At 44.3% G+C, this 22922-nt stretch overlaps 2 long non-coding RNA genes across 2 annotated transcripts; one reads left to right on the top strand and one right to left on the bottom strand.

Moving 5' to 3' along the window:
* Positions 1 to 416: 416 nt before the first annotated feature.
* Positions 417 to 3620, top strand: LOC138224442 (uncharacterized). Its single transcript, XR_011182942.1, has 2 exons — positions 417 to 2355; positions 2611 to 3620. It is a non-coding gene; the product is annotated as an uncharacterized lncRNA (long non-coding RNA).
* Positions 3621 to 4471: 851 nt separating this feature from the next.
* Positions 4472 to 8331, bottom strand: LOC138224427 (uncharacterized). Its single transcript, XR_011182925.1, has 5 exons — positions 7578 to 8331; positions 7033 to 7136; positions 6672 to 6736; positions 5465 to 5566; positions 4472 to 4571 (listed from the first exon to the last, which is right to left on the bottom strand). It is a non-coding gene; the product is annotated as an uncharacterized lncRNA (long non-coding RNA).
* Between the last annotated feature and the right edge of the window lie 14591 nt (positions 8332 to 22922).

Genomic DNA, 22922 nt, shown 5'->3' with positions numbered 1-22922 from the left:
CCACTCCGGGTTTTCCGTAGCCGGCAGTCCGGATCCAGTGGAAGGCCGATCCACTCCGGGTTTTGCGTAGCCGGAAGTCCGGATCCGGTGGAAGGCCGATCCACTCCGGGTTTTGCGTAGCCGGAAGTCCGGATCCGGTGGAAGGCCGATCCACTCCGGGTTTTGCGTAGCCGGAAGTCCGGATCCGGTTGAAGGCCGATCCACTCCGGGTTTTGCGTAGCCGGAAGTCCGGATCCGGTGGAAGGCTGATCCACTCCGGGTTTTGCGTAGCCGGAAGTCCGGGTCCGGTGGAAAGGCCGATCCACTCCGGGTTTTCCGTAGCCGGAAGTCCGGATCCTTTACGATGCACGCAAGACTACGTTACAGATCACCGGAGTACATTATACAGGCAAATAAAGATAAGGTACGCACAGCTTTCATGTTGTGATACTTAGACATGGTTTGGAGACGTTCCCTCGTGTGTATTTTGAATTATTCAAATGCGTGTCGCTTTAATTTGGAAGCGCATCATTTCAGTGCATGAGTTTACCTTTTATATTGGGCGAGATTTCACACGGATAATCAAACAAGAACGAGTTTGCCCTGGAATCCAGTCCACTGCCCAACCTGAAAGTCAGAGCATGAGAACGGACGGATTGTATGGCGATTGTGGTGTTGCTCGACCACATCAAGTAGGCGAGAAGTACAATCTGCTACTACGACATACGGCCTAATTATTCAATTTTCGATTATTTCTCATCTTTAGGCTATTTCTACATCTAATAACGAGCAAGTATAATGATTAAGCCAATGATACATTATATTTTAGATTCGGTTCAGCAGTATTGAGCAGTAAAATAACATCAATTTGTCTACAGGAAATGTCAGAATTAGAAGCCTTCTTTACACCATTTTGCCGATCTGTTCAGAGTGTTTTAACAACAGAACAAAACAAAAACAAACGTAAGGTTTCTGGGCTGCTTTGAGAAAGACAATTATCATCTATATTACTTTTAAATCTATGCACACTGTGTATCTTTACCGGGTCGATTCAATGTACAATTTTGTACTGACGCCTTAACCTTATTATTCATACGAAATCTGTTTGACAATAGTCATGTTTGATTCCACTCACTTTCCCCAAAGAGGTGCTCCAAAATAGTTTGACAAGATATTGTGAGATTGCGAGAGGGATCTGAAGTATTTATTAGTACAAGTAGAACTAAATTGTTTTCCTTGTAGTCTAATAAAGGTTGTAAATTCTTCCATAGTTTCTGATGGTATACTGTTAGTTTCTTAAAAGCATCAATACCTCTCTAGGAGTAGCTCTGGTTACGACGGATTGTTATCAGACTTATCACAAACATTATATCTATTCATAAAATCTGCTTGATTCTACATTTCATCATCCACACCAGTTAATTTGTTGACCCCGCTTATACTATTTTAAACCCATTTTTCAAAGCACAGGTTTATTTTTTCTCTGTATTCTAGATGATGTATCTATGGGAGGTATGTTTATCTATAAGAGACCACGTGAGGAGAACTTCTTCATGGAAGCTGGCAAGTTTCAGGGGGGTTTCCAGCATCCAAATGACATTCAAGTAAAAAGTCTATACCCGCTAGTTCCTGAATGATTAAATTAGGGAAACATACACCACCTACTTTGCTTAATTTTGTAAATAATACTCTGTCGGTATCGGTATTAGATGCTCTAAACCCTGTAGCATTTAGGCCTCCTTCTGCCCGTGTTTGACAAATAACAACCATGAATAAAGTTTTTTTTTTTATTTTACTAAGGTAGAGAACATCAAATCACAAAATCACCTTTTTGAAAATCTTAATACCAAGATATTTAATCACATCTTTTACATGTATATTACGTACGGAGCAGACACTTTCCAACAGCCACCAGTTCACTTTTCTGATATGTAAAGAAAGACCAGATACAGAGGAAATGACTTGTAAACACATTTAATTGCTTTGTCCACCTCTGTGTGCTTTCTCAGAGAGAGAGTTGTATCCTCAGCCAATTGGGAACACCTGTCATCTCTTTATCCTGTACTTGAATACCCTGAAACTATTTGTTATAGGGGTGTAAGCAGTGGGAAGAGGAGTGGGCTCGTGTCGAATTGCCTTACCCGTTCCCAATCTGCAGGAGGTCCCACGACGGCAGGTAGCTGCTCCAGTCGCTGGAGCTCAGTTCGCTGTCGAGGTAGGACGAGGGCTCTGGCTCGGGGGAATCACGGCTCCACAGCTCCTACCTGTTGCAGAGTGTTTCTGCCCTCCCGATGGCCTCTGTGTTTTAGAAGGATCTGTCTCTTTTCGCTTGCTTACACCACAGGTTTCATCGACGATAGTGTGCATCCTGAAGCAGTGAGTTATCGGTCTTATTTCTACTGAGAAACAGTTCAAGCACTCACAAAACAATAACCAGGAGACGGTGTATGAAAAAGAATTGTAAGACTTGCAGAGTAGATTTGAATAGACAGTGGACGTCACACTGCGTGCATGAATATCAGAGATTCAATTCATTCTTTCCTGTAGGTTAACTTCCTGTTTGACATTGTTACGCTGTCACTTCTTCAGAAACTCATAACTCGCCGTGTTCAATTTTGTGTTGAGTTACAGGAACCTCAGCATCAGATGAAATCCTCTTCAGCGCCCCAGGGACTTGCCTGGGGGACTTGCCAGATTTTCAGCTTTATCACTGGGTCCTTCGGCTCAGGGCTGTTGAGCAAAGTGCTCCCCTCTGCTGGAGAGCCACAGGGGCACTACAGAGTGGCCTCGTGTTCCCTGCTCCTGCCCGTGCCTGTGGACGGCCAGTGTGACCGCGCGCGAGACAAAGTAGTGCATTCGTGGTGTAAATACAGAATGTTCACTAGCTGACTGAGGAAAGTTAGAGAGACGGGAGTATACGTTCTGAAATAATGTGAACCACTGTTACTACACACAGACAGACTACTTAAAAATCATGTGGCTTTTTAAGGTCGTTTTGTCTGACTAAAGTACGTTAGATTTGTCACAGCAAAGAGTTTGAATACTTACAGAATGCAGCAGCTAGAATTGTTACTTGGAGCAGAAAGAATGACCACATAACCCCCATACTTCTCTCTCTTCATTGGCTTCCTCTCAGGTACAGGGCGGACTTCAAACTCCTTCTACTTACTTACAAGGCTCTCAGAGGTCAGGCACCTGTCCTGCCTCGCAGGGATGCTGCAGAGGAGAAATACTGTCTGTCATGGGCTGGGCACCATGTGAGTTGAATGCTGCATCAGTGCCATGGATCCAAGAGGGGCATCATGGATACAGCTGTCGTTTAGGAGGATTCTGCTGGTCTGCAGAGACCTGCATGGGGTACTGACATACAGACGACGTGATGGATGGATGGATAAATACCCGCATTCATTTCTTTCTTTTTTTTTAATGATATAATGTTAGCATGCCCAAAGGGGTTGGGCAGCCAGTTGACCTTGGACCCCTAGAGGATTTTATTCTCCTTACTGAGGAGTCTTTGGTTCCTTTCCTCCATTGTCTTCAGTTCTGTAATCACAAAATGTATATTTACCTGCATTGTTAAGCGCCTTGGGGCAACCTTGTTGTGAAAGGCGCTATATGAAAATAAATTGAATTGAATGGAATGACAGAGTCACGGCTTTTCCGGTTTCCTCTCCTATTATCTTCTTTATCTGCACTCTAAAACACAGTGAAACCTTGAACCTTTCAACTGGACCACTGCCGTTCTACATCACAATGACTCTAACTAGGACGGAGACTTGAATGGGATGAAAAAGGAAAAGGCATTATTTGCAGGAAGAAATTAAACTGTTCCACCTGATCACTTGCTAAACAAAGTGATTCACTGGAGTGGAGGCGGTGAAAGCTTTGTGAATCAACTTACAAAAGGAAACATGTAAGAAACGTAGCTCCCATATTTAACCCTTGAAAAATCTATGAGTGTTATGTGGAGGTGAAAGTATTGTTCAATTATTCTAATAAAGCTCACTCAACTAAGACCCAGAAAAGTACCAGAGTATTCTCACCTAAGAGGAAATACTAACAAGTAGGATGTTAAAATGAAAAGCATTAAAAACTGAATGATCTTCAGTAGCTGAAATGATTATTGAGCTCTGGGTCACAGTGCTCCTGAAAAAAAATCAAATTTCAGCAGACACCCAAGGACAGCAGATGAGCACCATGCTGAGCCAGTGTATAAGTGTATGAATCACAGTTTCAAGGAGCTTTTTTCAGTTTCGTTCCACTGATCGGCCAACACGGGGGGAACTTCAGTCTTACTCGCCCTATTGCATTAAGAAACTGTACAACATTCTCCAATAAGAACTTGCGACCTCACCTAACGAAAAGCAATTTGCGTAGCAGGGAAAGACTGGACTCCCACTGGGGATTTTTGTTTTTCATCCCGATGATGATGTGCACTATATAGAACGTTGCTGGACCCTCCTCGGGAAGCGTGCAGAGATCACATTAGATGTGTTGCTCAAGCTCTTTATTGTCACGTACAGTAAACCCAGCAGTGTGGTCAGTGCGGGATGTGTTCTGTCCTGACGGCAGGGTCAGCAGCCAGAGGAGACCTGAAACACAAGACGGAGAGGTAAGACATTGATTCCGACAGAGAGAGCTTTCACACCGGATTACTGACAAGAGGAGCAATAAGAGAAGAGTTGTAAAGACACGCCGAAGAGAATATTCTCATCTAAGAGGAAATATTAACAAGTAGGATGTTAAAATGAAAAGCATTAAAAACTGCATGATCTTCAGTAGTGAAATGATTACTGAGCTCTGGGTCACGGACAGCAGGGGAGTGAATGAGTTGTTTATTTTGTTTCCTGTGAATTATGTAGAATTCACAACGTGTTCCATTTGTACAGGAAAACCATTGAGAGCAGATTCACTTCTTCTGCACCAGAATGAATGATTTCCATCTTCACTCTAGGGTACTGTACTTTACAGAACTGTATTGTATTCTGCATATATGTCTTATGTATACATTTTCTTTCTCACTTTGTCTCTCTGTCCATTTGTATCAGTTTGTTGGAGAGCACCATCACACCAGCATCACAACATTTATTCTACTGCCTTATTAAGCAAATGTCTCTCCTAAATTATTTTTATATATAAAACATTTTTTGACATGATATACACAAATGGCTAGTTATACTTTCTGATTATATTTCCATCTTAGAAATGAAGCATTTCTCTCCTGCAGTTTGAGGTTGTTAAATAGAAAACTGGATCACTTCAGGGCCGAATCTTCTCCCTCTCTTACACTCTCTTACATTCGTTCACGAATGATCACAAGAGCAAACACATAGACTGACTTCTCACAAAGTGCGTCGATGACACAGTCCCGGTCAGCTTACTAAAGGACCCAGAAAATCACCACGGGCCAGTCTGAACAGTTTCACGGAATAGTCTGTTGACTTCTCTTTGATGTTTCATGTTACAAGAGCAAAACAATACTCACTGATTTGAGGATAATTGCGCCATCCCTCCAGCCTACTGAAATGAACCATCAGACTGCAGAAGCTGTCAGTGACTACAGGTCCTTGGGACTGGTCAGAGAAACCTGAGATGAGACAAACGTTGTGAGACCATTTATAAGCTTGTGACCTCAAATTAAACGGAAGTCAGACATTTTCAAAGGGGGCAACACTGCGGCACAGTGGTTAGCATCGCTGCCTCATAGCACCGGGGCCCTGGGTTTGATTCCAGGGGTGCTGTCTGTGTGGAGTCTGCATGTTTGTTCGCGCTGCAGGGGACACCTCACCCCCACAGACACAAACTCACACCACAACACAATCAACCCGCCAGTATCAGTTTGTGTTCAGTGCTGGGGAGGTGCCTTGTCCTTGCAGAACAAAAACAAGGTGATCAGGACTGACGGCAAGATTCAGGTATTCAAGTACCCAGTAAATCCAGGGCTCAAATGGGGGAACTGTTTCACGAGCTACACAACATCCTCACACACGATGACAGAGCCTTGGAAAGCCGTGTGGAGAGTGAGGTGCTCGTACCCAGCCGGAGTTAAAAGAGCACGCATTGAGCAGAGCAACTGAGCAAAAGCACACTATCGATTTATCCAACCCAGAAAAGCACACATCTCTGTGATACAGAGGCTAAGGCAACATGTGAGTAAATGATTTTGAATCAGCAATTGTGCTGATGAGCCAGTCAGCAATTTTTCAGAAATAGCAAACATGTCGTCAGCCTCCAGGAGCTGCAGAAGATTGTGAGATATAAAGGAGTGAAACCAGGGCAGGAGAAACTGATTCCTCATGTAGGAAGCTGAGGAAAAAGATGCACACCCTGCAGACTGAAAGGAAGATAGCACAAACTATCGGTAATGTCAGCCTAGAAGAAAGTGTAGTGCAGTGTGTTGCAACTAAGTTTTTGTTCAATATTTGTTTTGTCTGAAAGAGACTATTTTGATTAGATACATGCAATACTATTTCTTTCTCATTCTCTGTCTTTTTATGTCTTATTTGGATCACACCATAAAGTTCATAACCCAGCCAGTTGCTTTGGCTCTGAAAGCATCCCTCAGCAGGGACAGCCCTGATCCCCAAACACAGGGCTGCCCTTCCCACTGCCCGTCTGCTCTCTGCCCAGTGGAAGTAGCGTTTCTGCCCCGCAGCTGTGTGAGAGAAGATGACCTGAGAGCACTAACCCACCTCTGGAGAGGGAAGAGTCTCAGCTGGAAGGGAGGAGGAGCTGCCGGGCTGCCGCAGACAAGGCGCTGCTGAAATGATAGAGAAATCTTTTAGAATCAAACGTCACCTGGCTCAGTGTTTAAGCTGTAGTACATGATCACATTAGATTATTAAAACATGCAGACTGCCATTTCCATTCTGTACAAACAAAGGGTTTTCCATTGTAGAAAACACCACTGCAAATCCAAAGCGGAGTGCACTGGGACTGCAGTCCAGAGAAACCCATCATGTTACAAGAACTGGAGGCCATTTCACACCAAAACTGTACAATAGGATTCTTTCTGCACACCCAGTACTGGGGGCTGTGTCAGAGGCTCCTCACCGTTCTGGGATGATTTTAGACGTCGAATCGGGCAGGAGGCAGGCGCTCTTCGGGAGCTCTCGTCCCGTGCTATAACTCGGACCACGCGATGGCACAATTGCTTCCTACATACAAACAGAAACTTCAAACAACAAAACCCAACAAGAAATCTGTTCACACTTGGACTCCTGCTGCAGCTGAGGAGCTGTCACGCACACACCTCCTGTGTGGGTAGTGTTGGCCGTAGGACGTGTTGTTCAGAGAGAGAAAAAATACACCATAGCAAGTCAGCACTCAAACAAACCAAAAGGCCAGTTTTATTGAAGTTGACGCAGCTGGCCACACAAACACTCACTGGGTCTCTTCACCAGGTATCCACACAGACAGCACCCCAGGAAACCAGACCCATGAGAACAGGGGCAGAGCATGCAGACTCCACACAGACAGCACCCCATGAACAGGACCCATGAGAACACAGGCAGAGCATGCAGACTCCACACAGACAGCACCCCAGGAACTAAATCCAGGCTCCCAGCGCTGCCACCCACTGCGCCGCCGTCTCTCACCTCCACTTGCAGATCATGACGCGACCGGAGACCGGAGACTCCTCACTCCTGCAGTAACACACCCCAGCAGGAGGAGGCGCCGACGGACTCGCTCATGGTGCAGTGAGCCCAGCGGTGTGAGGCTGGTGTCCAGCGCTGATGTGTCCCTGATAGTCCTGTCCCACAGCCTGCGAGTCACCGTTTCTTCCACAAAATACTCCAGCCAGCGCTTTTTAGACTAAAGTTTCTTAAATTTCTGTTTCTCTCGCAGATTAGATTAAAAAAGCCGCCTGTTGACCTGCTGGAGGTCAGACCCGCTCCGGCAACAACTACTGCAGCTCCGTTGCCCCGGCAACCACGTTTTATTTAACAAAGTAAAATAAACACAGGAGAAAAGTTTGCAAACAAGACAAGAGAGCTCAGAAACCCACAGACACGACGGCAGTGGGTTTTGTTTCTGTGTCGAGTTGATAAACCAGGCAGGACGAGCGCTGCAAACACACTTGAGTACACATAACACAATCAGGGGTACACAAGACTCCCGCTTTTTACACAAACAGGTTCAACAGGTCAATAAAGAGCAGGTCGGCACAGCTGTCATGATGTCTCATTTACAAAGAGTCTGAAGATTTGCTCGTCTCTTCCCAGAGCAGCTTCACTCCGGAGAGCAAGAAACAGCTCCTGCCGAGTCCGTCTTGTAAGACAGACATAGAAATCCGCGACACGGTAAATACACTGACATTGTATAATTAATTCTGATGCTCAATCAAATCTGCGGAACACGTGTGGAGCGCAGTCCAGAGCACTATAAAGACTACATTTCCCACAAGGCCTGTGGCGACTTCCTTTTGACGTAATCGAGTCGCGTCTTTTTATTTTTAATTATAACAACAATACATGCTATAAAAACAAGAATACATATAACACAGAGTATAGTCAGGGGCACATACGATAATACGTGTACATGTTATGGAAAAAGATTAAACAAGTAATCTTGTTTAATAGCAAACAAAAGCAGATAAGGTCCGTACATGTTTCAAATTGTCTGTACAGACGCATTTACATCCGTTTTAAAGTGTTTAAACATGGGTCTCCTCTCACAGCATTTCGTTAATTATTATATCGTGGAAGTATCATATTTTTTTAAATACAAACGATATTTTCATATTACTTTCAATAGGTTTAAAATGTAGTATTATTAAACTTCTTTAAAAGTAATGTCAATATTAGTTTCCTTCTTTACGTTATCTTTCAGAGTTGCTGTCACAAATGTCACAGTTATCATCTGTATTGATTTTCAATCTCTGCACAACGAGGATCTGTACGGAGGCGCTATTGGACTCGCCGCCATAGACTCGTGTATCTCTGTCGCCGCCCAGTGGACATTTCTCGAAAGTGCAGTTCTTTTTAACTTTTTATTGTAGCAATAAAAATAGAGTATATTTTAGAGTATATACAAACAAGAGTATATTTATAGCACATCAATAATACCATCAGGGGTACATAGTATAATATATTTACACTTCTGAAAAAAAGATTAAACCAGGTGAATAAAGATAAGGGCTGATATAGTCTGTAAATACACTTTTACATCTATTTAAAATGTTCTAACGAAGCTGCCTGAGGAAAGAACTTACTGTTTTGATTACATGAATCAGAGATTGTAACTCTGCCTTTAGCTTCCCATTCCTTCCAAACAATTTCAATTTCACACCTCTGGTTGTGCCAGAGGGTCCCCAGCACTGCTGTCACCTCTTCTGTACTCCTCCTATGCTAACAGCTGTGTATCTACTGCTGACTCCGTGAAAGGAATCAAGACTCCAGATGATCCCACCCAAATAAAAAAAAAATTCTGGAGTGGAAGGAGGTCTCTGCTTTAGTCGGCTGGTGCCGTGAAAACAACCTCTAACTCTATATAACTCCAACTGCCTGTGTCTCAGGAAGCCCTGGTCCGTTTGTAATGGAAAGCCGTTGAGAGCACTAGAATGACTGATTTCCATCTTCACTCTAGGTCACTGTGCTGAACAGCACATTACTGTATTCTGCATATGATATGTCTGTTACTTACACCTTTTCTTTCTCACTTTGTCTCCCTGTCCGTTTGGATCAGGTATTTGGAGAGCACCACCACACCAGCCAAACTACCCAAACAGTTGCTTAGGCACTCAAGTGGACTCGATCAAATTAAACTTTCCAACCTAAACAGGAAAATGACAGTTTAAATGGATTCTACTGCCTTATTAATCATATTTCTCTTCTAAATTCTTTTAAAATAAAAACAAATATTTCTGACATGATACACACAAATAGCTGTTTTTATACTTTCTGGTTATATTTCAATCTTATAAATGAAGCATTTCTTTCCTGCGGTTTGAGGTTGTTAAAGAGAAAGACCCCATATTATCACAACCCCCTTTACAGGCTGGTGAAAGAGGTGAAATGAGGTAGCGGAGGTGTAATTGAGTCGGACAGCAAACTCTCACCTGCTGCTTGCCAGGACAGGAATCTTACAAAGGTCCCCTCCTCCCAGGAGGGTCACAGTAACAATGATGATGAGTAACACGAATGATTACAGTTCAGGGCCCCAGCACTGCCACCCACTAAAATAAACATGACACACAAGAGAACCCATATGACAGTCATAGAAATCCATGACACGATAAACACGCTGAAATGGTACAATAGAATTAATTCTGATGTTCAATCAAATCACCGAAACACGTGGGCAGTGCGGGCCAGAGAACTACAGAAACTACATTACCCATACGCCCTGTGGGCGACTTCCTTCTGACGTCATCGACTCGCGCCTTTTGAATGTCATTTTAATTTTTGGTTTATTGTATTTATTTTGTATTTTGTATCCATGTACAATACATTCATTCATTACTCTTGTTTGCAATGCAATGTATTCTTTGCTGTTGAAAATGCGTAAATATTTTTAAAATTAAAATAACTTATTAATACCAACATTACTAACGGTATTTTAATGAAAAAAAACTTTCGGTGAAATTTTGCTGAATGACCACCAAGCGGCGCCATTGGCACATTATTGTAAGAATAATCATTTCTAAGAAATTTTCCAGTTTAATTCCACTGACCGGCCATCAGAGGGGCACTTTATTCGTCCTGCTGCTTCTGTTGAATTAATAATTGCTTAAATTATTGTCTGGTTAAATTGTCTGGTGGTAAGTATTTGTAATATAGGATTGCTCATGTCTGATCTGGAACACGAGAGCAGGACGTGCAGAAGACTCTGAGCAGGGTGAAAACCCGTAAGGCTGCAGGGCCTGATGGGATACCACCTCGCGTCCTGAGGACATGTGCAGCCCAGCTGACCACAGTGTTTACAGACATCTTTAACTCCTCCCTGTCACAGTCCATGGTCCCCACCTGCTTTAAAAAAAACACTATTGTTCCAACCCCCAAAAAGACAAAAGTGACATGCCTGAATGATTACCGCCCAGTAGCATTAACATCTGTGGTGATGAAATGCCTGGAGAAGCTGGTGTTGTCACACATCAACTCCTCCATCACAGAGTCCCTGGACCCCCTGCAGTTCGCCTACCAGAACAACAGATCAGTGGATGATGCTGTCTCCCTGGCTCTGCATACAGCCTTGGAACACCTGGACACTAAGAACTCGTATGTGAGAATGCTGTTTGTGGACTACAGTTCAGCATTCAATTCCATCATACCCAGTCAACTGGTGACAAAGCTCAGGGGATTAGGTCTGTGCAACTCTGTCTGCAACTGGCTGCTGGACTTTCTTATCGAGAGACCACAGGTGGTGCGGATAGGCAATAAAACATCTACACCACTCACCCTGAGCACTGGAACCCCACAAGGCTGCTGTCTGAGTCCAAGGTTGTACTCCCTATTTACTCACGACTGCACAGCAAGACACAGCAATAACCGCATCATCAAGTTTGCCGATGACACCACTATAATAGGACTGATCAGTGATGATGACGAGTTCACTTACAGGGATGAAGTTGTACAGCTGCTTAGGTGGTGTCATAGCAATAACCTGGACTTGAACATAAAGAAAACGAAAGAGCTAATAGTGGACTTTCGGAGACACAGGCCACACACTCACAGCCCACTCAGTATTGATGGAACGGAAGTGGAAACAGTCACCAGCTTTAGGTTTTTGGGAATTCACATCTCTAAAGATCTAACCTGGACTGTGAACACTGACTCTATCATGAAGAAGGCTCAGCAGCGCCTTTATTTCTTGAGGTGCCTCAAGCGCTGGGGGATGCCAATACATGTGTTGGTGAACTTCTACCGCTGCACTATCGAGAGCGTCCTCACCAACGGGATCACCGTGTGGTATGGCAACACCTCTTCGCGAGAAAGAAAGGCACTGCAGAGAATGGTCAATATGGCCCAGAAGATCGACGGCTGCGGTCTCACCGAGATTAAACAGCTCTATGAGGACCGCTGCCGTGGTAGAATTCTGGCCATCATAGAGGACAGTCACCACCCAGGGCATGAGCTCTTCACCCCACTGCCCTCAGGCAAGAGATATAAGAGCATACGGACACTTACCACTAGATTCTTCAATAGCTTCTATCCACAAGCAGTGAGACTGGCGAACACATTTAGCCATCCCCCTCGGACCACACCCACACCATCACCATCTACCTCATTGTAATTTATTTATTGTACGTCTCCAGTCATTGTTTACACGTCTGTATTGTTTAAATTCAAACTGCCTGCATGTTTACTTGCACATTGTCTATTGTTTGTTTGTACATTGTCTTGATGCACTGTTTGCACTTTGTTTTGTTTTTTTACACTTGTTTTACAATCGAGAGACTTTCTGTAAGTAAGAATTCCATTGTACCAGTACCGGTTACATATGGCAATAAAGTTCAAGTTCAAGTTCAAGTTCAAGATGGAAGTTTAACATGTGTGATTCACTGAGGTGGAGGGGTGGGAAATGACTGAAAGAAGTCTTGCCATGCTGTATTATTAATAGTAGTAGCAGTATTGTCATATTAACACAAATCCTCAGACTCACTAACATCTCCAATAGAACGACAATCTCATACATCAAATATTAGAGGACCCTTCCTTTATACCTAAAAGCTTTCAGTTGTTGGACAATGAAAAGAGTGCTTGCAGGAATCTAATTACTGTTGTTATAAACTCATTACAAGCTAATTGTCTCATTTCTTTTTTTTCTTTCTTCTCTTTTCAGCAGCAAATAAACCCATTACTTGATCCCTTACATTTCAAAACGCTCTGTATCAAACCAACAAATCGTTCATAAATTTAAACCATGTTTTTGAGAAACTAGCCTTAAAATCAAAATGACTACATTCATATGAAACACACTCAGAAACAATATCAAATGGTTTGATACAGGGTGCAGAAACAACTGAAGAGAACTACCAGAACTAAAACAACACCACACCACTCTGACCTGCGCCTCAGATACTGTGAGATGGTTAGACACTACATGCACACCCTAAAGAAGATAAGCACATACACAAACAGACAACTCTCAGACCACAAAAGGCCTGTAGCCAAGACACAGTCAACAACGCTTGACCCAACTGCAGCTCAGACCTGCAGCAAAGCCTGCTCAAACTCCCCAACCTCGTCCTGACGGCCGGCTGTTTCCCTGAGGCCTGGAATCAAGGACTGATCACGCCCGTCTGTAAGAATGGAGACAGACTCGACCCCAACAGGTACCGGGGCTTCAGTGTGAACAGTAACCTGGGGAAGGAACTCTGTCAAATCTTGAATATCTGATAACCGGCCCTCCTTACTGAGCACAATGTCCTGCATTAGAGTCAGACTGGCTTCCTACCAAACCGCCACACATCCCATCACATTCACACCTGGGCTCTGATGGCCCATCTGGACCAAGAACAGCAGAGCCTGGCACTGCTGGAGCAGCACTGTCAGACCTGGGCACTGCCAGCCCATCTGGACCCAGAACAGCAGAGCCTGGCACTGCTGGGGTAGTACTGTCAGACCTGGTCACTTCCAGCCCATCTGGACCCAGAACAGCAGAGCCTGGCACTACTGGAGCAGCACTGTCAGACCTGGTCACTTCAAGCCCATCTGGACCCAGAACAGCAGAGCCTGGCACTGCTGGAGCAGGACTGTCACATCTGGGCACTGCCAGCCAAACTGGACCCAGAACAGCAGAGCCTGGCACTGCTGGGGTAGTACTGTCAGACTTGGGCACTGCCAGCCCATCTGGACCCAGAACAGAAGAGCCTGGCACCGCTGGAGCAGGAGTGTTAGACCTGGACACTGCCAGCCCATCTGGACCCAGAACAGCAGAGCCTGGCACTGCTGGAGCAGGACTGTCAGACCTGGGCACTGCCAGCCCATCTGGACCCAGAACAGCAGAGCCTGGCACTGCTGGAGCAGGACTGTCACACCTGGGCACTGCCAGTCAATCTGGACAAGACCAGAGTTATGGTTTTCCAGGAGAAAGCCAGACCGCAGGGAAACAGGTACAAATTCACACTGAACAACAACACATTGGAGCACACATCCAGCTACACATATCTCGGTCTCACCATCAGCTCTTCTGGGAGTTTTGACCTGGCAGTGAAGGCACTGAGGGAGAAGGCACTCAGGGCTTTCTACGCAATAAGAAGGAGGCTCTCACAGACCAGGAGTACACTCTGTAGAAACTCCTCCTTGCGCAGAGAAAAACAGCTAACCACTAGGCCACCACTAGGCCCTGCTGATCCCAGAGTACAGCTGGTCTTGACACCAGTCAGTCTCAGGACAGCACAGCTACAGCAACACCAATCACAATCATCCAAATGCGGAGGGGACTGCAGTCCAGAGAAACCCAGCATTTGACAAGGACTGGAGGCCATTTCGCACCACAACTGTAGAACAGGATTCTTTCTGCACACCCAGTACTGGGGTCCGTGTCGGAGGCTCCTCACCAGAAGAGACTTGCATTCCTGTTGGCTCCTCTCATTCTGTGATGATTTTAGACGTCTAATCGGGCAGGAGGCAGGCGCTCTTCGGGAGCTCTCGTCCCGTGCTATAACTGGAACCACGCAATGGCACAATTGCCTCTTACATACAAACAGAAACTTCAAACAACAAACCCCAACAAGAAATCTGTGCACACTTGGACTCCTGCTGCAGCTGAGGAGCTGTCACGCACACACCTCCTGTGTGGGTAGTGTTGGCCGTAGGACGTGTTGTTCACAGAGAGAAAAAATACACCATAGCAAGTCAGCACTCAAACAAACCAAAAGGCCAGTTTTATTGAAGTTGACGCAGCTGGCCACACAAACACTCACTGCTTCTCTTCACCAGGTATCAGAAACAAAATAAAGGAACAATCTTTTTATCATATCCACTCACACCTTGCTCTCATTTCGAGACTCCTAACTTACCACTCCCAACAAACCCCAGTGCTCGCAACACCCTTTAAATAGGATTTGGCCCGTACCACTATGGATACAATAGGTGTAAAACAGAAAATTCACAAGACAAACAACACATAGCACAGCAGTCCGGACTACTTGGACACACAATAACATGAAACCCTTAACAATTCACAGGACAGACATTCATCAGATCTTCTATAGCTAGTTGCCATTTTTCGCAATAACATTAGGCTCTGATAACCTCCCCTCTCAGCATTCCAGCAATGTTATGTTCCTCTAGCTAAGCTTCAGGCATATAACCAGTCTCCTATCTATTTGCAACCTTTTGACCTTTCTGAGGACCCCTCAGAACAAATAGACACTGGCGTCTCCTCTCATGCAGTGCTGTTAAGACTTAAGCTAGTGGCATCCTACACTATGCTTTGTTCCTTTAGGGCCATTTCTCTAAAAATAGTGTTCTCTACCTTTTGTTTCCCCTCCTGTCCACAGCTGGAACAACTGTTTGCTAACAAAGACTGTTTATCTGTCTGGGAAGGTCTCCAAACTGTTACCAATTACAAAAGAAAATCCCCTCAGATACATCTTGATCACTCTCTACCAGATACCACATTTTACAGCAGGTCTGAAACACAAAGGATCTCCAACGACCTTGTCCATGGCAGTCTCGCAACTCGTCCAAATAATTCACATCCTGGGGATGAGCTATTGTCCCCCACTCAACTGGAGTGCCACACCCACTCACACTCAATCTCTCACAAAGACTTGACGCCGCTTACAAGTCTTGAGAATGCCCTGTGAAGCAAAGAACAGGATGTGTTAAGGCTATTCAAAAAACAAAACTGTAAAAAGGCAGCAGGACCTGACTGTGTATCTCCAGCCACACTACAGCACTGTGCTGGCCAACTCGCTCCAATCTTTACAGACGTTTTTATGCAATCATTGTCCCAGTGCACAGTGCCAGACTGCTTCAAATCTTCTGTTATTGTTCCTGTTCCAAAAAAGGACACAAGAACCTGCCTTAATGCCTACAGACCCGTCGCACTAACGTCAGAACTGGCGCATCTTCCCAACACGTTCGTGTCACAGTGAGGTGACCCCTCAAACAAGAATTATTTCCTGCCTCATATATGACTACAGCACCTAGCAATGCAAACAGGATGCTAGGGCCCCTCTACATTACCACAGGTTCTGTTGATCTCCCAGATCCACCAATGCCCACACAGACCAGCGACAAGCATGTGTATCGTATAAGTGACCTTTTTATTTTCTATCCACATTCACCATCAGCCAAAGACACAACGAAAACAGCAGCAACAAAAGGTCCTTCCAAGGGTCATAATGAATCCAGAGGGACGGCAGTCTTTTCTGTCAGGTACCCAAGAGTGGCCACTCGAACGATTCTTCTTCGTACCTATAAAGTCTTTGATGGCCCCAGTGAACGAGAGGCTGGTCCCATTTCCCCAGACTCCGTTCAGGTTCAACTAGAAATCCTCCCGCGAACTGTATTCCATTCCCCTCAGTTTGGAGCGGCTAGCCGGGCCGGTTTCTCGCTCCTTGCCTTCAGGTATTAAAAGTCTCTGTACAGTACCTCTGTTCCGATGCCACTGTCTCCCGTGGTCGTCAATCGGTCCTTGCCTCCGTGAACTCGCGCTACGCAGCTTCCCTTGTGCTGCCTGTGTCGTCTCCCGGGTCTGGTGGGAATCGGGAGCGTGCTCCGTTCCGGCTCAGATGGTTTTATTCCTCCCCTCACCCCATCTCCCTCAGGGGGTTTTCCACTGTCCCTGTCAGAAAGGGGCTTGCCCAGTATTTTACCAGGAGGAAGCTCGTGTGGCTGAAGAGTGTGAGAGTGCCCAGCTTAGGTGTTATGGGCCCTTATCACTTCTTTGTTCACTCTCCGGGTCGGAGAAACCTGAAAAGAGACAAACGTTCTGAGACCATTTATAAGCTTGGTGACCTCGAATTAAACAGAACAATAGCAACACTGTTCTACAAACCTTTCATTGAAAGGGTTTTCAAACACTGTCCCACTTGCTGGTTTGGCAACATCAGTAGCTGGAATTGAATATGCAGCCATTAGTCTGCCTGGCAAAAAACAACCGGTCTCTCCAGTGGTCTGCATACAAATGAACACACAAACCCCATACTATTAAAACCCCCTTTAGGGCACACTCACACCACAACACAATCAACCCGACAGACTCACCAACACTGGACTGCAGAAGCGGCAGGAAACCCTTGAGAACATGAGCAGAGCATGCAAACTCCACACAGACAGCACTCCAGGAAACCAGACACATGAGAACATGTGCAGAGCATGTGCACCGTCTCTCAGCCTTTCACCTCCACTTGCAGATCATGACGCGACCGGGGACCGGAGACTCCTCACTCCTGCAGTAACACACCCCAGCAGGAGGAGGCGCCGACGGACTCGCTCATGGTGCAGTGAGCCCAGCGGTGTGAGGCTGGTGTCCAGCGCTGATATTTACCGACAGCCTGCGACTCACCGTTTCTTCCTTTTCTTCTGCATAATGTCCACAAAATACTCCAGCCAGCGCTTTTTAGACTAACGTTTCTGCTTTGCTTGCTGATTAGATTACAAAAGCCGACTGTTTACCTCCTAGAGGTCAGATCGCAACAACTTCTGCAGCACCGTTTCCCCGGCAACCACGTTTTATTGACAAAGTAAAATAAACACAGGAGAAAAGTTTGCAAACAAGACGGGAGCTAAGAAACACGAGGACAGTGGGTTTGCTTTATGTGCCGGGTCGATAAACCAGCGATGCAGACACGGGAAATACAAGAAAACATACACACAAGGGAACACATAAGAGAGACAAAGAAATACAAGACACGATAAATACGCTGAAATTGTATTAATATAATTCATTCTGATGTTCAATCAAATCAGCGAAACACATGGGCAGGGCAGCCCAGTGAACTACAGAGACTACATTACCCATAAGCCCTGTGGGCGACAACATTTTGACGTCATCGACTCGCGTCTTTTGTATTTTTATGAGACCAAAAACTACAAGAAAACGTAACGTAGCAGTCGTATTGTCAGGGTACATGCAATAATTCATGTACATTTTATGGAGAAAAAAAAAGTTTCAACAAGGTAAACGCAGATAAGGCCCGTCCATGCTTCAACGTTCTTACAACACAGAAACGGACACATTTCAGAAAGACATTCTGAAATAAAATGTCTTTACATCCGTCTTAAACTGTTCAAACACGGTCTCCTCTCACACCATTCCCTTAATAATTATGTTGCGCAAGTATAATAATGTTTTAAAATACAAACGATATTTTCATCTTCCTTTCAATGGGATTAAAATGTAACAAATGTATTTCTTTCCGATTTCAAGTCTTTCCGATAGCGCTTTGAGACTCAGCTCCGTGTATCTCTGTCGCCACCCAGTGGACATTTCTCGGAAGTGTCACCGCCCGCCGGAATTCGGAAAAGTCCCGGGACTGAAGCTGTGTGACTGGACAAGAGCCTGTCTCCCGCCTCCTGCTGAAATCTCAGCGCCGATTGGACAAAAGCTGCTCACAGTCCGGATCCAGTGGAAGGCCAATCCACTCCGGGTTTTCCGTAGCCGGCAGTCCGGATCCAGTGAAAGGGCCGATCCACTCCGGGTTTTCCGTAACCGGCAGTCCGGTCCAGTGAAAGGTCGATCCACTCCGGGTTTTCCGTAGCCGGCAGTCCGGATCCAGTGAAAGGGCCGATCCACTCCGGGTTTTCCGTAGCCGGCAGTCCGGATCCAGTGAAAGGTCGATCCACTCCGGGTTTTCCGTAGCCGGCAGTCCGGATCCAGTGAAAGGGCCGATCCACTCCGGGTTTTCCGTAGCCGGCAGTCCGGATCCAGTGAAAGGGCCGATCCACTCCGGGTTTTCCGTAGCCGGCAGTCCGGATCCAGTGAAAGGGCCGATCCACTCCGGGTTTTCCGTAGCCGGCAGTCCGGATCCAGTGAAAGGTCGATCCACTCCGGGTTTTCCGTAGCCGGCAGTCCGGATCCAGTGAAAGGTCGATCCACTCCGGGTTTTCCGTAGCCGGCAGTCCGGATCCAGTGAAAGGGCCGATCCACTCCGGGTTTTCCGTAGCCGGAAGTCCGGATCCGGTGGAAGGGCAGATCCACTCCGGGTTTTCCGTAGCCGGAAGTCCGGATCCCGCGGAAGGCTGATCCGGGTACCGCGGTACGTGATTGGTTGACTGACAGGGGCACTCGTGGTCCATTGGTCTGTCGTAGAAAGACTTACAGTAAACGTCTTTACTGTGCCCGTTGTAGATATTGAATTTTACCACTGAAGGGAAATCTTTTAGTAGCTGAGCATTAAAAGAATAGGAGCATACTGTAACGCGTGTGAAGGCCATAAACGATATTAAGTTGGGAACATAAACATACAGTATATAGCTCGTCTTGGTACTTTAAAGAAAAAATACACACCAGTATTCCATTTCTCCCTAAACATTTTAAGAATCGAAGTCTTTAACTAAAGAGATACCGGAGTCAACAAGCATACTTTTAGAATTTGATTAAAAGGGAATATAATATGGAATCGCGTATCTAAAGAATTTAATAACGATATGATTATATTCGTGTACTGCGACAGGGCTGTGTAGGGCTGTTTCGTCTCACTCTTCATGCGACTTCCCTTGTAGCATACTGGTCTACGTGCCAGATTACCAACTCACGGGTTGTGTGTTCAAATCCAGCTGGTGCTGGGCTTTTCTCTTAACAAAAATTTCTTCGAAAAAATAGAATAGCGATATTATGGACAATCAATTGACTTTTATATTTCAAAATATCACAACATGATCGATTCTAAATCATTTTTGATAACAATGAATAGTTTGGAATTGTTTATATTGTATTGCATACTGTCCAGCCTCCATTTCTCTATAAAAATTTACTCTATTACACACACACACACAATAGAAGCAGGAAGCAGAAGCAGGGACCGTTGTCAGAAGGGAAGAAGGTGACTATTCATTGTTATCAAAATAGTAGTCCTTGAAAAGCTTCACGGGGGTCTTGAATCAGGCAACGAGCACTAAAAGTGGCATTGTTGCTTTGTAGCTGGAGTAATAAGCTTCTCTGTGAATTCTTTCACTTTAACCCAACATGAGGGAAAGAAGAAGCAGAGTGGGTAGCAACATTGAAAACCAGCTGACTGTTCCACCCACTCACTGCTGACTGTTCATATTGTCAGGGCTTCCCCCATCTCACCTTACTCGAAGAATGCTTGAAACTGTTCCAGATTAGCACATGAATGAGGAAGAAGTCCTTCCATTGAGGAACTGAGAGCAGTTTTCTAACAGCAACACTGGAATCAGCAGTGCACTGCTGAACATTAACACCTGTTACTTTCTGTTTCCTAGAGCTTTTGTGAAAATTGTAAAGCAGATCTCAGAGACTAATGATTTTGTAACATGAGGCTGCTGTAAAGGATCATCAGATTTATTACAGCAGCATCAAATATGCAGAATAAGTCAGGAAATGAAAAGAATGAAAATGCTGACACTGAATTTACACTCAGACATTTACAAAATGCTATTCAGAGGAATTTTGAGTTGTAAAACGTCTCGTAATATTTCATTTTTTGTCAACAGATTTTTACAAACTACTTTCTATTTTGTTGGTCTTCAAATGATCAAATACATTAAAAAAAGCAATACAATAAAATTTTCCACAAAAATATTTTCCAACCTTCCCACCTTTTCAGATTTTTACACTTTGCCTTCAGTAGTAGAGTCATTACAGTTCTTTGAAGCTCAAATCTCCATATCTTGCACCAGGAAAGGTGCAAACAGCAGAGGCCTTGTCTAATATTCAGTTCACGAGGAATGATGGCAGCCGAAAGCTTGGGAGAAATTAGAATCGTTTATTGAGATGTGGAGATTTGGCGTAACCCGTTTGGCTGAGGGCCAACCTCCTGGCCGTTGGACGGGGAGGATAGGACCCCCATGCGACCAATGGGGCAGCTGCAAAGGTGGAGAGAGGGTGGAGGAGGGATGCAGAAAACGAACGAGGAAGAGGAGTGAGTGACGTTTGATATTTATGGAGACTGGTTGCTTACGTCAGGATTAGTGAGAATTGCAGCAGCTGTGTCGAATGAGCTCGGCTGCTTTCATTCCTCCCGAACTTTCATTAAAAACTCCATTTAATAGTAAAATCATTTTTCTGCAAGCTTCTTAGAAACTTCATTTCCACAGCTTTTCCATTGTGGTCACTATAAAACCAGAATAGATACTCTTGGTTAAGGGAACGTCAGAGCAGCTGGGGTCAGTTTTTTTCTGAAGCAACTAAAAAAGTAAAACCTTCAATTCTGACCACAAAACAGTAACACCAAGGGAGCTCATATTTAACATTTGGGATTTTTTAAATGCATGTAAATCACATAAGAGGTCTGTCACTACAACTGTCCCTGAACCATACAGTATCTTCAGTGAGACAAATATACAGATCCAGGCTAGTTTAAAATATCTAATTACCATTTATTACATTCATCATTACCAAGGGAATTACATATATCCACAGCTTCCTGTGACAGAGAGTCTGTTTGTTTCCATGAATATATTTTAAAAACATATCATTTAAAATGTTACAAAGAAGAAAAGGCCTATCTAGCCCATTTAAAAGTTAGTACTAAATTGATTTGAAGATATCATTCATTTGTTCCACTTCAACAACATGGCTGAGTAGCTTGTTCCATACTCCCACAAAAACATTTACCGTATATTTCATTCAAAAACAACTTGCATTATTTCCCTTTCATACAGTTTGCAGTACAGTGGAGTAATCTGAGAGAAGTACATTGTTCAAGCACAGAAGCTACTCAGGGTTTGAACCTGACACAACTTTCCCATTCAAAATTCAGAGTCCTCAACATGAATCCACTCTACAGTCACCAGTAGCAAGTCAGATAGTGCTTTTTCATATCTCTTAGGTCCTGGGTTTAATTTGGAGCAACCTCTGTGTGGAGTTTGCATGTCATCCATACATGGGTTTATTCTGGACATTGTGGTTTCCTCCCACATCTCAAAGTCATGCAGGCTTAGTGTCCTGTCTGCTTCCATTACCAAATATGACCAGATATGGCTGTAAATGCATTATCCTGGTAGTGCATGACACACAGGACAAGCAGACTGTTTCAATAATGAGTGTGCTGATGTTGAGACATACCTCACTTCCAAGTCTACTACTACGACTTTTTTGTGACTGTGTTCTGCCACTGTATTGAGAATCACAATCTGATGGCCAAGGCTCAAATGTCTGATATCTCTACTTGAAAAGAGCATCTGTACTGGTTAAGCCCTTCAAGAACCTAAAATAAATCTTGAAGCAAATAAAGATCTCACAATCTTAGTATATGACCCTGACCCAAAACATTTTTTTTCTTAAGATGAGATTGGTTCCATACAAATGTTGGCAATTTGGCCTTTCAAACTCATTTTTATTGTTAGCAGATAATTGATCTGAGGATCTCAGTCAGTTGTTTTCTAAAAGATGTCAGAGTTCATCTTCAAAACAGGAGAGGGCTTCTTAAGAATCAAGATATAAAAGAGAAACAGAAATAATAAAGAACAAAGAAAAGTAAATCTAAAAAAACATTTTATCAACCAATTTAAATGAGAGAACCTTGATAAATAGAAACAATTGAGATATCTCAGAGTTATGAGTTCATACAGATACTCCACACCTAAGCAAATTGAGCTGTCCATGTGACAAAAAGCATAACTAAAGACCAACTGCTATACTGTACAGCTAAAACTGTTTTGGAAATAACAATAATGTTAAACCTATAAATGTAAGGCTTTTGGAAATGTCACCAGATTCAACTTTAAAAATCATCTTTTATTGTCAAAGAAAACATGGTGTGTAAGTGACTTTTTCCATTCCATGTGACAACCTCAGCATCATATGATGGAAAAACATGTACATGATATATATACAGTTCCTAACTTTGCCCACATTCCCCC

This window comes from Lepisosteus oculatus, chromosome 21, assembly GCF_040954835.1.
Source record: "Lepisosteus oculatus isolate fLepOcu1 chromosome 21, fLepOcu1.hap2, whole genome shotgun sequence".
Lineage (NCBI taxonomy): Eukaryota > Metazoa > Chordata > Actinopteri > Semionotiformes > Lepisosteidae > Lepisosteus > Lepisosteus oculatus.
This window is presented reverse-complemented; position numbering and strand designations above follow the sequence as displayed.